Genomic DNA, 16,099 nt, shown 5'->3' on the forward strand with positions numbered 1-16,099 from the left:
TCAGCTATGGTCTGTATACCTTGTACATGTACTTGTAGTAATTAAAGATTATTAATGTTATTATTATCATTATTATAATTATTATTATTGATGTTACTACGAATTCTTTCAAAAATTTTTGTTATGATGAATTAATGTAGGTCAGTACCCTTCTAACATTATGACCAACTTAGAGTAACAACTTGTGAACTCAGTGCTGACAGTACAGTGTCAGCAGCACATTAACATTAAAATTAATAACCCACAATATACATCAATAAGTATCTCTTATACAGTAGTTACAATAAGTGAGATAGATAATAGAGTAGTTAATATAAGATGAGTATTATAGTTGTGGTGGTTGTGGCAACACTGTCACCATCAACCTCCTGGATAACATTGTTCTGGATAATTATTCTGGCTGATTGAAGGTTATTATGGTGTATCCTGGGGTGAGTCCTGGATAATTTATTATTTATCCTGATAATCCTGGTCATGGCTTCAGCAACGACGGAAAATATTATATTAGTGTTGAACTTTGATGAAGTAAATAATTGTTTGAGTAAGACCTGCCTAGTGTGGGCCAGTAGGCCTACGGCAGTGTACCTCTTACTGTTGTAGGCCTACTGGCCCATGCTAGGCTGGTCTAACTCACACACTCGTGTACTTGGTCACCCTGGATAGTGTTAGTCACCCAGGATAGTGTGTGTTAGTCACCCAGGATAGTGTGTGTTAGTCACCCAGGATAGTGTGTGTTAGTCACCCAGGATAGTGTGTGTTAGTCACCCAGGATAGTGTGTGTTAGTCACCCAGGATAGTGTATGTTAGTCACCCAGGATAGTGTGTGTTAGTCACCCAGGATAGTGTGTGTTAGTCACCCAGGATAGTGTGTTAGTCACCCAGGATAGTGTGTGTTAGTCACCCAGGATAGTGTGTGTTAGTCACCCAGGATAGTGTGTGTTAGTCACCCAGGATAGTGTGTGTTAGTCACCCAGGATAGTGTGTGTTAGTCACCCAGGATAGTGTGTGTTAGTCACCCAGGATAGTGTGTGTTAGTCACCCAGGATAGTGTGTGTTAGTCACCCAGGATAGTGTGTGTTAGTCACCCAGGATAGTGTGTGTTAGTCACCCAGGATAGTGTGTGTTAGTCACCCAGGATAGTGTGTGTTAGTCACCCAGGATAGTGTGTGTTAGTCACCCAGGATAGTGTGTGTTAGTCATCCAGGATAGTGTGTGTTAGTCACCCAGGATAGTGTGTGTTAGTCACCCAGGATAGTGTGTGTTAGTCACCCAGGATAGTGTGTGTTAGTCACCCAGGATAGTGTGTGTTAGTCACCCAGGATAGTGTGTGTTAGTCACCCAGGATAGTGTGTGTTAGTCACCCAGGATAGTGTGTGTTAGTCACCCAGGATAGTGTTAGTCACCGAGGATAGTGTGTGTTAGTCACCCAGGATAGTGTGTGTTAGTCACCCAGGATACTGTGTGTTAGTCAGCCAGGATAGTGTGTGTTAGTCAGCCAGGATAGTGTGTGTTAGTCAGCCAGGATAGTGTGTGTTAGTCACCCAGGATATTGTGTGTTAGTCACCCAGGATAGTGTGTGTTAGTCACCCAGGATAGTGTGTGTTAGTCACCCAGGATAGTGTGTGTTAGTCACCCAGGATAGTGTTAGTCACCCAGGATAGTGTGTTAGTCACCCAGGATAGTGTGTGTTAGTCACCCAGGATAGTGTGTGTTAGTCACCCAGGATAGTGTGTTAGTCACCCAGGATAGTGTGTGTTAGTCACCCAGGATAGTGTGTGTTAGTCAGCCAGGATAGTGTTAGTCACCCAGGATAGTGTGTGTTAGTCACCCAGCATAGTGTGTGCTAGTCACCCAGGATGGTGTGTGTTAGTCACCCACGATAGTGTGTGTTAGTCATCCAGGATAGTGTGTGTTAGTCACCCAGGATAGTTTTAGTCACCCAGGATAGTGTGTGTTAGTCACCCAGGATAGTGTGTGTTAGTCACCCAGGATAGTGTGTGTTAGTCACCCAGGATAGTGTGTGTTAGTCACCCAGGATAGTGTGTGTTAGTCACCCAGGATAGTGTGTGTTAGTCACCCAGGATAGTGTTAGTCACCGAGGATAGTGTGTGTTAGTCACCCAGGATAGTGTGTGTTAGTCACCCAGGATACTGTGTGTTAGTCACCCAGGATTGTGGTAGTCACCCAGGATAGTGTGTGTTAGTCACCCAGGATAGTGTGTGTTAGCCACCCAGGATAGTGTGTGTTAGTCACCCAGGATAGTGTGTGTTAGTCACCCAGGATAGTGTGTTAGTCACCCCAGATAGTGTGTGTTAGCCACCCAGGATAGTGTGTTAGTCACCCAGGATTGTGTGTGTTAGTCACCCAGGATAGTGTGTGTTGGAGACCCAGGATAGTGTGTGTTAGCCACCCAGGATAGTGTGTGTTAGTCACCCAGGATAGTGTGTGTTAGTCACCCATGATAGTGTGTGTTAGTCACCCAGGATAGTGTGTTAGTCACCCTGGATAGTGTGTTAGTCACCCCGGATAGTGTGTGTTAGCCACCCAGGATAGTGTGTGTTAGTCACCCAGGATAGTGTGTGTTAGTCACCCAGGATAGTGTGTGTTAGTCACCCAGGATAGTGTGTGTTAGTCACCCAGGATAGTGTGTTAGTCACCCAGGATAGTGTTAGTCACCCAGGATAGTGTGTGTTAGTCACCCAGGATTGTGTGTGTTAGTCACCCAGGATAGTGCGTGTTAGTCACCCAGGATAGTGTGTGTTAGCCACCCAGGATAGGGTGTGTTAGCCACCCAGGACAGGGAGTGTTAGCCACCCAGGATAGGGAGTGTTAGCCACCCAGGACAGGGAGTGTTAGCCACCCAGGATAGGGAGTGTTAGCCACCCAGGATAGTGAGTGTTAGCCACCCAGGATAGTGTGTGTTAGTCACCCAGGATAGTGTGTGTTAGTCACCCTGGATAGTGTGTGTTAGCCACCCAGGACAGGGAGTGTTAGGCACCCAGGATAGTGTGTGTTAGTCACCCAGGATAGTGTTAGTCACCCAGGATAGTGTGTGTTAGTCACCCAGGATAGTGTGTGTTAGTCACCCAGGATAGTGTGTTAGTCACCCAGGATAGTGTTAGTCACCAAGGATAGTGTGTGTTAGTCACCCAGGATAGTGTGTTAGTCACCCAGGATAGTGTGTGTTAGTCACCCAGGATAGTGTGTGTTAGTCACCCAGGATAGTGTGTGTTAGTCACCCAGGATAGTGTGTGTTAGTCACCCAGGATAGTGTGTGTTAGTCACCCAGGATAGTGTGTGTTAGTCACCCAGGATAGTGTTAGTCACCCAGGATAGTGTTAGTCATCCAGGATAGTGTGTGTTAGTCGCCCAGGATAGTGTGTGTTAGTCACCCAGGATAGTGTGTGTTAGTCACCCAGGATAGTGTGTGTTAGTCACCCAGGATAGTGTGTGTTAGTCACCCAGGATAGTGTTAGTCACCGGATAGTGTGTTAGTCACCCAGGATAGTGTGTGTTAGTCACCCAGGATAGTGTTAGTCACCCAGGATAGTGTGTGCTAGTCACCCAGGATGGTGTGTGTTAGTCACCCACGATAGTGTGTGTTAGTCACCCAGGATAGTGTGTGTTAGTCACCCAGGATAGTGTGTGTTAGTCACCCAGGATAGTGTTAGTCACCCAGGATAGTGTGTGTTAGTCACCCAGGATAGTGTGTGTTAGTCACCCAGGATAGCGTGTGTTAGTCACCCAGGATAGTGTGTGTTAGTCACCCAGGATAGTGTGTGTTAGTCACCCTGGATAGTGTGTGTTAGTCACCCAGGATAGTGTGTGTTAGCCACCCAGGACAGGGAGTGTTAGCCACCCAGGATAGGGAGTGTTAGCCACCCAGGACAGGGAGTGTTAGCCACCCAGGATAGGGAGTGTTAGCCACCCAGGATAGTGAGTGTTAGCCACCCAGGATAGTGTGTGTTAGTCACCCAGGATAGTGTGTGTTAGTCACCCTGGATAGTGTGTGTTAGCCACCCAGGACAGGGAGTGTTAGGCACCCAGGATAGTGTGTGTTAGTCACCCAGGATAGTGTTAGTCACCCAGGATAGTGTGTGTTAGTCACCCAGGATAGTGTGTGTTAGTCACCCAGGATAGTGTGTTAGTCACCCAGGATAGTGTTAGTCACCAAGGATAGTGTGTGTTAGTCACCCAGGATAGTGTGTTAGTCACCCAGGATAGTGTGTGTTAGTCACCCAGGATAGTGTGTGTTAGTCACCCAGGATAGTGTGTGTTAGTCACCCAGGATAGTGTGTGTTAGTCACCCAGGATAGTGTGTGTTAGTCACCCAGGATAGTGTGTGTTAGTCACCCAGGATAGTGTTAGTCACCCAGGATAGTGTTAGTCATCCAGGATAGTGTGTGTTAGTCGCCCAGGATAGTGTGTGTTAGTCACCCAGGATAGTGTGTGTTAGTCACCCAGGATAGTGTGTGTTAGTCACCCAGGATAGTGTTAGTCACCGGATAGTGTGTTAGTCACCCAGGATAGTGTGTGTTAGTCACCCAGGATAGTGTTAGTCACCCAGGATAGTGTGTGCTAGTCACCCAGGATGGTGTGTGTTAGTCACCCACGATAGTGTGTGTTAGTCACCCAGGATAGTGTGTGTTAGTCACCCAGGATAGTGTGTGTTAGTCACCCAGGATAGTGTTAGTCACCCAGGATAGTGTGTTTGTCACCCAGGATAGTGTGTGTTAGTCACCCAGGATAGCGTGTGTTAGTCACCCAGGATAGTGTGTGTTAGTCACCCAGGATAGTGTGTGTTAGTCACCCAGGATAGTGTGTGTTAGTCACCCAGGATAGTGTGTGTTAGTCACCCAGGATAGTGTGTGTTAGTCACCCAGGATAGTGTGTGTTAGTCACCCAGGATAGTGTGTGTTAGTCACCCAGGATAGTGTTAGTCACCCAGGATAGTGTGTGTTAGTCACCCAGGATAGTGTTAGTCACCCAGGATAGTGTGTGTTAGTCACCCAGGATTGTGGTAGTCACCCTGGATAGTGTGTGTTAGTCACCCAGGATAGTGTGTGTTAGCCACCCAGGATAGTGTGTGTTAGTCACCCAGGATAGTGTGTGTTAGTCACCCAGGATAGTGTGTTAGTCACCCAGGATAGTGTGTGTTGGAGACCCAGGATAGTGTGTGTTAGCCACCCAGGGTAGTGTGTGTTAGTCACCCAGGATAGTGTGTGTTAGTCACCCAGGATAGTGTGTGTTAGTCACCCAGGATAGTGTGTTAGTCACCCCGGATAGTGTGTTAGTCACCCCGGATAGTGTGTGTTAGCCACCCAGGATAGTGTGTGTTAGTCACCCAGGATAGTGTGTGTTAGTCACCCAGGATAGTGTGTGTTAGTCACCCAGGATAGTGTGTTAGTCACCCAGGATAGTGTTAGTTACCCAGGATAGTGTGTGTTAGTCACCCAGGATTGTGTGTGTTAGTCACCCAGGATAGTGCGTGTTAGTCACCCAGGATAGTGCATGTTAGTCACCCAGGATAGTGTGTGTTAGCCACCCAGGATAGGGTGTGTTAGCCACCCAGGATAGGGAGTGTTAGCCACCCAGGACAGGGAGTGTTAGACACCCAGGATAGGGAGTGTTAGCCACCCAGGATAGTGAGTGTTAGACACCCAGGATAGGGAGTGTTAGCCACCCAGGATAGTGAGTGTTAGCCACCCAGGATAGGGTGTTAGTCACTCAGGATAGTGTGTGTTAGTCACCCAGGATAGTGTGTGTTAGTCACCCAGGATAGTGTGTGTTAGCCACCCAGGACAGGGAGTGTTAGGCACCCAGGACAGGGAGTGTTAGCCACCCAGGATAGTGAGTGTTAGCCACCCAGGATAGTGTGTGTTAGCCACCCAGGATAGGGTGTGTTAGCCACCCAGGACAGGGAGTGTTAGCCACCCAGGATAGGGAGTGTTAGTCACCCAGGATAGTGTGTGTTAGCCACTTAGGATAGTGAGTGTTAGCCACCGAGCATAGGGTGTGTTAGCCACCCAGGACGGGAGTGTTAGCCACCCAGGATAGGGTGTGTTAGCCACCCAGGATAGGGAGTGTTAGCTACCCAGGATAGTGAGTGTTAGCCACCCAGGATAGGGTGCTAGCCACCCAGGATAGTGAGTGTTAGCCACCCAGGATAGGGTGTGTTAGCCACCCAGGATAGGGTGTGCTAGCCACCCAGGATAGGGTGTGTTAGCCACCCAGGATAGTGTGTGTTAGCCACCCAGGATAGGGTGTGTTAGCCACCCAGGATAGGGAGTGTTAGCCACCCAGGATAGGGAGTGTTAGCCACCCAATATAGTGTGTGTTAGCCACCCAGGATAGGGTGTGTTAGCCACCCAGGATAACCCAGGGTAGAGAATGTTAGCCTATTTACTGGTAGGTGAACGAGGACAGCAGGTGTAAGGTGACTAACACCCAGGTGCTCATTGGTTGGGGTGGGTTTTCTCTGTCAGTAACATTGAGTTCTTGTATGTCATATTGTTGTCTCTTCAGTTTGTCTAGCCTGACATTAATTGCTGCTATTTCCTGTTGTATATGTAGGTCTTACATCCTGATACTGTCCCTAAGTCTGGTGCCGGTGATAAAGCGGAGTGCTTTGTTCTGGACTCTGGAGCCGTAGCATGTTGGATTTAGTGGTTAGTGACATGGGTACGTATGGGTATTCAAGCAAAGGTCTGATCATCTTATAGTGGTGTTTTTTTGATGTGGGAGGGGGCTTCTTTGAATCAGAATAGCTGACTGAGGCAGGCTTGTGCTAGGTTCACTGTTGATGTGCGATGTGGAATGAAGCAATCTGTCGATCTCGTAACCCAAGATCTTGTTTGGATTTCTGATAGAGATTCGTAGCTCCTCATTCATTTTCTCTATTACTCTCCTATGCTTGTTGGCACCTGATATGGGAGTGGATGAGAATACATAATAACATTGTCTGCAAACTGGGTGATGGTGTCATTGAATTTGGGTTGTGGGAGGTCGTTTACACATATGTTGAAGAGTATGGGGCTGAGGCATGAGCCCTGTAGTACTCCAGTGGTCACTGTGAATGATGCTGCTGACTTACCATTGAAGGTGGGATTGATGCTTCTTCATGTTAAGAAGTTGTATATGCGCTTGAGAAAGGTCCATTTGTGGTCTGGGAGGTCTTTGTGTACGTCCCTGGTTGCAATTAGGGCAAGGTTCTCTTGTTTCCTCAGGCTGTTCACCTCATCAAAGATGATACTGATAGCATGCTGTGTCCCACGGTGGGACCTGAAGCCAAACTGCTGTTTGGTGAAGAGGTGGTTGAATTCCATGTAGTAGTTCAGTCTGTTGGAGATGATTTTTTCGAAGACTTTGCCCGTTACTTTGAGTATGGAAATAGGTGTGTATTTCTAATGCAGTAGTCTGCATAACAGTAAATCTTCTATTTTTTTCGTGAGAATAAAAATTCAAAGTGGAAAGTAAAAGAAATGTAAGAGAGGCCTGGGGACGTGACTAATGAACAGAAAAAAAATGTTATTTTAGTGCCAGGAATGTTTGTCTTGTTTATTCTGAACCCTATTTGGAAATTGGTATCTTTTGAAATTTGTGTGAAATTGGCAAAATTGCCATTTCTTGCCACTTTCTTGGATAGTTGAAATCAGTAAATGGGTGGTTTCTTGTACTCGTTCGATAGAAAAAATGGAGTTCTAGTGAAATAGTTATGATTTTTGCCAACTGGTACATTGGAATTGGCCAAAAATAGGGCTCAGAATGGGCGAAATCACCGATACGTAAACATCATCGAGACCGCTAATTTCGCGAGAACATAATTCCATAAGTTTTCCGTCAAATTTCATACTTTTGGTGTCATTATGATTGGGAAAAGATTTTCTATCATTTCATAAGACAAAAATAATTTTTTTTTTCTTGAAAAATTTTCGACCCTGAGAACAAGTTTAGGAGAGGGCCTGTCGACCCTGAAAGGGTTAAAAATGGCAGAAACATCAAGTTTACGAGGACCAGTCAACACGACATTGCCCCACGAACTGGGACTGATGAGGCTTTGGACGGATAACACCAATGATTAAAACTTTTTTATCCTGACAGGATGGAAATGAGTGAATCCAGTCAGTGAAGTGTGGAATGAAAGGGGTCTCTTAAGGGGACAAGTGAGGAGTGAAGGGGGTTTCTGAAGTAGGGGATACATGAAGGGTGATGAGGGTTTTTGAAGTAAAGGGAGTAACTGAAGGGAGTTTGTGAAATAAGGTAACAGGAAATTTACTAGTAGCTACTAAGCCAATTGTTGTGAAGTGATAGTGTAGAGTGAACATGGCTGGCATTAGAGGGATACAGGCCATAATTATTTTTCTCCTTATCCTGCAGTTCTCTGAAGAAAGAAATCAAGTCATGGGGACTGGAAACGGCAGTTGGGGTGATAGCACCCTGGTCAGTGAAAGACCAACAGTTGCCATCTTACCAGAAATTTAAATGTCACTATCGCCGCAAGGTATGGCAACACCACATATCCAAACCAAAACAATGGTGCACAGCTTTTATAGTGGTGATATCCATACTAATCCAGGACCTCAGACTATTGTACAGGTGGAGAACAGACAGATAAATGATGGTGATAATGACGGTCTAGTAGCTAGGAATGATAATCTTAATTAACTCCATATGTAATGCACAGATAGGTCAATGTGAGACAATAGAACCATTCTTATTATCTCAGACACCACCAGACATATGTATACACTGTACTAAGGTACAAAAGAAGAGCTGTAAAGTTACCTTATGCAAATTGTGTAGGGTGGGTGCATAATGGATGTGTGCTCCATTATGATATTGGTGCCAGATTTCATTATGTTTGTAGCAAATGCACTTTGGCACAGTTACCCTTTAACAATGATGACACTAATTTACCTGTTTTTAATACAAATGACCCATTGCCATATACAGTGGACCCCCGCATAGCGACCTTAATCCGTGCAAGAGGGCTGGCTGTTATGCGAAATGTTCGGTATGCGAATGAATTTTCCCCATAAGAAATAATGGAAATCAAATTAATCCGTGCAAGACACCCAAAAGTATGAAAAAAAAAATTTTTACCACATGAAATGTTAATTTTAATACACACAAACTGAAAAAGGCATGCACAATTACATGACACTTACTTTTATTGAAGATCTGGTGATGATTGATGGGATGGGAGGAGGGGAGAGAGAGTGTTAGTGTTTAGAAGGGGAATCCCCTTCCATTAAGACTTGAGGTGTCGAGTCCTTTTCTGGGGTTACTTCCCTTCTTCTTTTAATGCCACTAGGACCAGCTTCAGAGTCACTGGACTTCTTTCGCACAACATATCTGTCCATAGTGGCCTGTACCTCTCGTTCCTTTATGACTTCCCTAAAGTGTTTCACAACATTGTCAGTGTAATAGTCACCAGCACGGCTTGCAATAGCTGTGTGAGGGTGATTTTCATCCATAAAGGTTTGCACTTTCAGCCACATTGCACAGATTTCCTTAATCTTTGTAGTAGGCAATTCCTTCAATTTCTCTCTCCCCTCCTTTGAACCAGTTTCCTCAGGTCTGGCCTCTTGCTGTTGAAGTTGATCTATCAGCTCATCAGTGGTTAGTTCTTCATTGTCCTCCTCCACCAACTCTTCCACATCATCCCCACTAACCTCCAACCCCAAGGACTTCCCCAATGCCACAATTGATTCCTCAACTGGCATACTCCTCTCAGGGTTAGCCTCAAACCCTTCAAAATCCCTTTTGTCTACACATTCTGGCCACAGTTTCTTCCAAGCAGAGTTCAAGGTCTTCTTAGTCACTCCCTCCCAAGCCTTACCTATAAGGTTTATACAATTGAGGATATTAAAGTGATCTCTCCAAAAGTCTCTTAGAGTCAGTTGAGTTTCTGAGGTCACTACAAAGCACCTTTCAAACAGAGCTTTTGTGTACAGTTTTTTGAAGTTTGCAATAACCTGCTGGTCCATGGGCTGCAGGAGAGGAGTGGTATTAGGAGGCAAAAACTTCACCTTAATGAATTTCATGTCCCCATAAAGTCGCTCTGCCACGTCTGTAGGATGACCAGGGGCATTGTCTAACACCAGGAGGCACTTAAGTTCTAATTTCTTTTCAGTTAGGTAATCTTTCACATTGGGGGCAAATGCATGGTGTAACCAGTCATAGAAAAAGTCCCTAGTGACCCATGCCTTACTGTTTGCCCTCCACAGCACACACAAATTTTCCTTGAGGACATTCTTTTGCCTGAACGGTCGGGGAGTTTCAGAGTGATACACTAATAAAGGCTTCACTTTGCAATCACCAGTAGCATTGGAACACATCAACAAAGTAAGCCTGTCTTTCATAGGCTTATGTCCTGGGAGTGCCTTTTCCTCCTGAGTAATGTAGGTCCTGCTTGGCATTTTCTTCCAAAACAGGCCTGTTTCATCACAATTAAACACTTGTTCAGGTTTCAGTCCTTCACTGTCTATGCACTCCTTGAATTCCTGCACATATTTTTCAGCCGCTTTGTGGTCCGAACTGGCAGCCTCACCGTGCCTTATCAAACTATGTATGCCACTACGCTTCTTAAATCTCTCAAACCAACCTTTGCTGGCCTTAAATTCACTCACATCATCACTAGTTGCAGGCCTTTTTTTAATTAAATCCTCATGCAACTTCCTAGCCTTTTCGCTTATGATCGCTTGAGAAACGCTATCTCCTGCTAGCTGTTTTTCATTTATCCACACCAATAAGAGTCTCTCAACATCTTCCATCACTTGCGATCTCTGTTTTGAAAACACAGTTAAACCTTTGGCAAGAACAGCTTCCTTGATTGCCTTTCTGTTGCCCACAATAGTAGAGATGGTTGATTTGGGTTTCTTGTACAACCTGACCAGGTCGGCGATACGCACTCCACTTTCATACTTATCAATGATCTCTTTCTTCATCTCTATTGGAATTCTAACCCTTATTGCTGTAGGGTTGGAACTAGAAGCTTTCTTGGGGCCCATGGTCACTTATTTTCCAAATAAAGCACCGAAAACACTGTAATAATACGAAATATTCCGATTGTATGCTTGGATGTTACCGCGGAGGCTGGCTGGTAAACAATGCCACCGGCGGAACATATGAGGCTGGCTCAGGCCGCACATTGGACCCGTCTCGGACGAAGGGCGGTGAGCGGGTTTTTGGGCGGTATGCGAGGCAAAATTTTAGCGATCAAAGCGTCCGGTATGCGGATTGTACGTTATGCAATCCGTCCGGTATGCGGGGGTCCACTGTATTGATGATTATAATTGTTTTATGACAACAGACCTTCACTTTATTCATGTTAATGCTATTACTTTACTTTTTAACAAGCCACTAGAAACTAGCACTTTCCCGACACTACTCAAGACAGCAAGGGTTACACCAATACATAAAGGTGGTGACCCTACAGACATAAACAACTATAGGCCAATATCTAACTTACCATTGCTATCCAAAATCTTCGAGAAACTCGTGCACAGGAGACTATATTCATTTATAACGTCACAAAACATACTGAACCCCTGCCAATTTGGATTCAGAAAAAATAAAAGCACTAATGATCCAATTGTAAAAATGCTAGTTCTGCTTTACACAGCATTGGAAAATAAGGAATATCCGGTAGGAGTTTTGTTGACCTAAGAAAAGCTTTTGACACAGTAGACCATGGCATCCTACTCCACAAACTTGACCACTATGGTATAAGAGGCCATGCACTTGCATATTTCAAATCCTACCTTACTAATAGGTATCAGTATGTCACCATTAAAGACACAGCCTCATCAACATGGCCACTTGATACTGGAGTTCCGCAGGGAAGTGTCCTTGGACCCCTGCTCTTCCTCATTTACATCAATGATCTTCCAAACGTATCCCAACACCTGAAACCCATTCTCTTTGCTGACGACACGACTTATGTCATCTCCCACCCTAATCTTGCCACCCTCAACACCATTGTTAATGAGGAGCTGCTCAAAATATCAACTTGGATGACAGCCAATAAACTTACACTTAACACTGACAAAACCTACTATATTATGTTTGGTAGCAGAGCAGGTGTTGCGCAACTTAACATTAAGATCAACAACACTCTAATTGCCAGGCATAATGAAGGCAAATTCCTTGGCCTATACCTCGACAACAACCTGAATTTCAGCACCCATATCCAACACATATCAAAAAAAATATCCAAAACAGTTGGGATCCTCTCCAAGATATGATACTACATGCTGCAAAATGCCCTTCTCACACTATACCATTCACTCATTTATCCATACCTCACTTATGCTATTTGTGCTTGGGGATCAACTGCAGCAGTACACCTAAAGCCAATAATTCAACAAAAAGCTGCAATAAGAATAATCACTAATTCCCATCCCTGGCAACACCCTCCCCCCCCACTCTTCATAGATCTAAACTTACTCCCTGTTCAGTACATCCACACTTCTGTGCAATCTACATATACAGGACCTTAAATTCCAATATTAACCTTGACCTAAAACGCTTTCTTGATAGTTGTGACAGGACCCACAGGCATAACACCAGACACAAACATCTCTATGACATTCCCCGTGTCCAACTAAACCTTTACAAAAACTCAATGTATGTCAAAGGCCCTAAAATCTAGAAAACACTACTTGAAAGCTCTAGAACAGCAGACACATTCATCACCTTCAAAACTACTGTTAGAAAACGTCTTATCTCCCTGATACATCCCGTCAACTAACTACATAAAAACCACCTAGTGGTCCACATTTACACCCACTCGCCCATTTGACTATAAACACAGAAATACGTATCCTAATCTTAAAATAATGATTCCTAACTAGTCATAAGTTTGCCTGTGATACTCCAATATAAAAACTATGTATTGTGCCAAAACAAAAGCATTTACATTGCTAAACTCACAAACTAGAATTTGTCACTTAGTATTTAGTCACTTAGTATTTAGTCAACTTACTCCACAATTTGTTATAATTTAGGGTTAAGAATTAATCTAAGTTTGCCCAAAATGCCTAGCCATGCTAGGTGTTCTAGTGGCCCCCTCTGTAATTAGTATTTTACTACATGTAAACCACACAATAACCAAAATCTGTTAACCCGGCATTGTAATCCTTATAGAGAATAAACTTTGATTTGATTTGATTGAATGCAAGATCACTTTTTCCTAAATTGGCAGAGATTAGTTTTCTAGCTAACAGAACTAGGGCAGCAGTTTTATCCATCTCTGAATCCTGGATGGATGATACAGTGACTGATGAAGAAGTCAAAATAAAAGGTTACAATATACAGGAAGGCCCCGCTTTACGGCGTTTCACTTTACGGCGTTCCGCTAATACGGACATTTCAAATTATGACCAAAACTCGCTATATGGCTCCCCCCACCTGACTTTCTAATACGGTCACCGTGCCCCACCCTGTTTGTTAACATTCTCCATGAGCTCAGTAAGCACTAAGTCTCTCCATTTTGTCTGGAAACTCCAAAATTTCAAATGTTTTTAAAAGTTATTTCATATTTTATATATACTCTGATAATTATACTTATGTATACCTGTACCTAAATAAACTTACATACATCGAGTCATTTAAATGTCGTATATTACGTTAATATACACATTTTCATTAATCCATCCATGATATTTTTTTCAAAATTATATAATAAACACGATGCATAACATATAAATAAGATAAATACACCCCACAGTAGAATAAATAAACAAATGTGAGATGTGAGCAGACGACTTGCACAAGTGGTGATAATAACAATACTGAGTCTCATTAAATGTCGTATATTACGGTAATATACACATTTTCATTAATCCATCCATGATATTTTTTTCAAAATTATATAATAAACACGATGCATAACATATAAATAAGATAAATACACCCCACAGTAGAATAAATAAACATAAATGTGATCTGTGGTAGCAGACGACTTCCACAAGTGGTGATAATAACAATAGTCACGGAGTCTCATTAAATGTCGTATATTACGGTAATATACACATTTTCATTAATCCAGCCATGATATTTTTTTCAAAATTATATAATAAACACGATACATAACATAAAAAGATGATAAATACACCCCACAATAGAATAAATAAACATAAATATAAGATGTGGGAGCCTGGTTTGTTTACTCTGTGCCTGGCCTGTCACCTCTCATGTACTCATTCTTTCTCTCTCTCATTTATTCGTTTTATCTCATTTACTTAATCCTGACCCTACATTAAGACTACAAATATTTTAAGGTAAGTAATGAGTGAACTGTATATACATTTTATCGCTCTGGGATGCTTAAATATCATAGAATAGTATGTGTGGGTGGGGTGGCCTGGTGAAATAGCCTGGCTATTACAATACATACCACACTTGATTTCTTACAATAAATACTACTTGTCTCACCCTAGATTAAGACTATAAATATTTTAAGGTAAGTAATGAGTGCACTATGTGTGTATTGTACCTTTTTATTGTTTTTTGATGCCTGGTTCTATTGCTAACTTAATATATGTTAGTGTAAACTTGTTATCTAGTGTTTGTATGCATTTATAAGTGGAAAAAAAGGGTGTTCCACTTTACGGCGATTTCCGCTTTACGGCGGTAGCCTGGAACCTAACCCGCCGTATAAGTGGGGCCTTCCTGTATATTGCTTAGATAGGAATAGAAAAGGTGGTGGGGTATGTGCCTACATAAGGAATGATTTAGCCTATAATCCAAGACCTGATTTAAATGACAATAAACTGGAGATTCTCTGGTTTGAAGTGCTGCTTCCCAAGACAAAACCCATCTTAGTAGGAACTAGTTACTGCCCTCCCACCCAGGAACAGTTCTTAGAAGACTTTTCGAGTCTTGTCTGGACTTCGTAACAATTGCAAGACAATAATACTGGGTAACTTCAATATCTGTTTTCAGCAGCAAAATAATGGGCTATGTAAAAGGTATAAGCAAATTCTAGATTTAAATGGTTACACTCAACTAATTAATACACCAACCCGGATCACACAGTTCTCAGCCACCCTAATTGACCACATACTTTGTAACCGCTCTGAGAACATTAGTCAGTCAGGCGTCATTACCACAGGCCTTAGTGATCATTTCATCATTTACTGTACCAGGAAAACCACTAGGGAACAGATAGGCCAATACAGGACAATAAAAATTAGGTCAACTAGATACCACAGTAAAGAAACACTGGTAAATAGGCCACACAATTGTGACTGGACGGTGATAACAAGTTGCACAGACGTAAATGATGCCTGGGAAAAATTTAAAACAATGTTCACAATGAGGTTTGGATTAAATGAAGAACTGAACCCTGGATGACTACTGAGATATTAGATAATATGAAATTGAGAGACCAGTTGCTAAAAAAATTTAAAGGTAAACAGACAGGATATTGCAGCACTAAATGAATTTCAAAGGTGAGGAACAGAGTGCAGAGGTTTATAAAAGGCGCAAAGGCAAGGCACTATTGCTCAGAAATCGAAGAGTACAAGAATAACCCTAGAAAACTCTGGCAACAACTAAAACAGTTGGGGTGTAGCCATAAGCCTGTAGATAGATCTAACATGGTACAGTAGGGCCCCGCTTTTCGGCGTTTTGCCATATGGCGTTCCGCTAATACGGCAAACTCAAATTATGACCAAAACTTTCTATACGGCAAGCAGTCTTTCAAATATGGTGTGCGCCACTCGGTTTCTTTATATTCTCCATGAGCACATCTGTTGTGTGATAATAATCACTCTTAGGCACATAAAATGTCAAATTTTATGTCGGTATAGACATTTTCATTAACCCTTTCAGGGTCCGTCCCGTAGATCTACGGCTTTATGTTCAGGGTCCAAACCGTAGATCTACGCCATGAGCTCAGCTCACTCTGATAAACTGTGAGTGGTACATTTGGGCCTAGATATGAGAGAATACATCTATGTGGTATGTGTGCACCACATAAAACAGATCCTGCAGCACACTGTGCATAATGAGAGAAAAAAAATGAAATCATGATTTTTCGATTAAAACAGCAACTTTGCAGTGTTTTTTCGTATGTTTTTTATAGTTGTAT

General features: G+C 43.1%; 1 protein-coding gene across 3 annotated transcripts in view; it reads left to right on the forward strand.

Annotated features, from left to right (window-relative positions):
• Positions 1-208: 208 nt before the first annotated feature.
• The window catches only part of LOC128702079 (uncharacterized), a 55,264-nt gene continuing 39,373 nt past the window's right edge, over positions 209-16,099 (forward strand). Inside the window, exon 1 of one of the 3 annotated variants that reach the window (XR_011393162.1) lies at positions 209-431. The gene's annotated coding sequence lies outside the window, so the exon portion shown is untranslated. The remainder of the gene's footprint in view (positions 432-16,099) is intronic. The other 2 variants (XM_070094226.1, XR_011393161.1) reach the window with 2 other exon arrangements.

This window comes from Cherax quadricarinatus, chromosome 44, assembly GCF_038502225.1.
Source record: "Cherax quadricarinatus isolate ZL_2023a chromosome 44, ASM3850222v1, whole genome shotgun sequence".
NCBI lineage: Eukaryota > Metazoa > Arthropoda > Malacostraca > Decapoda > Parastacidae > Cherax > Cherax quadricarinatus.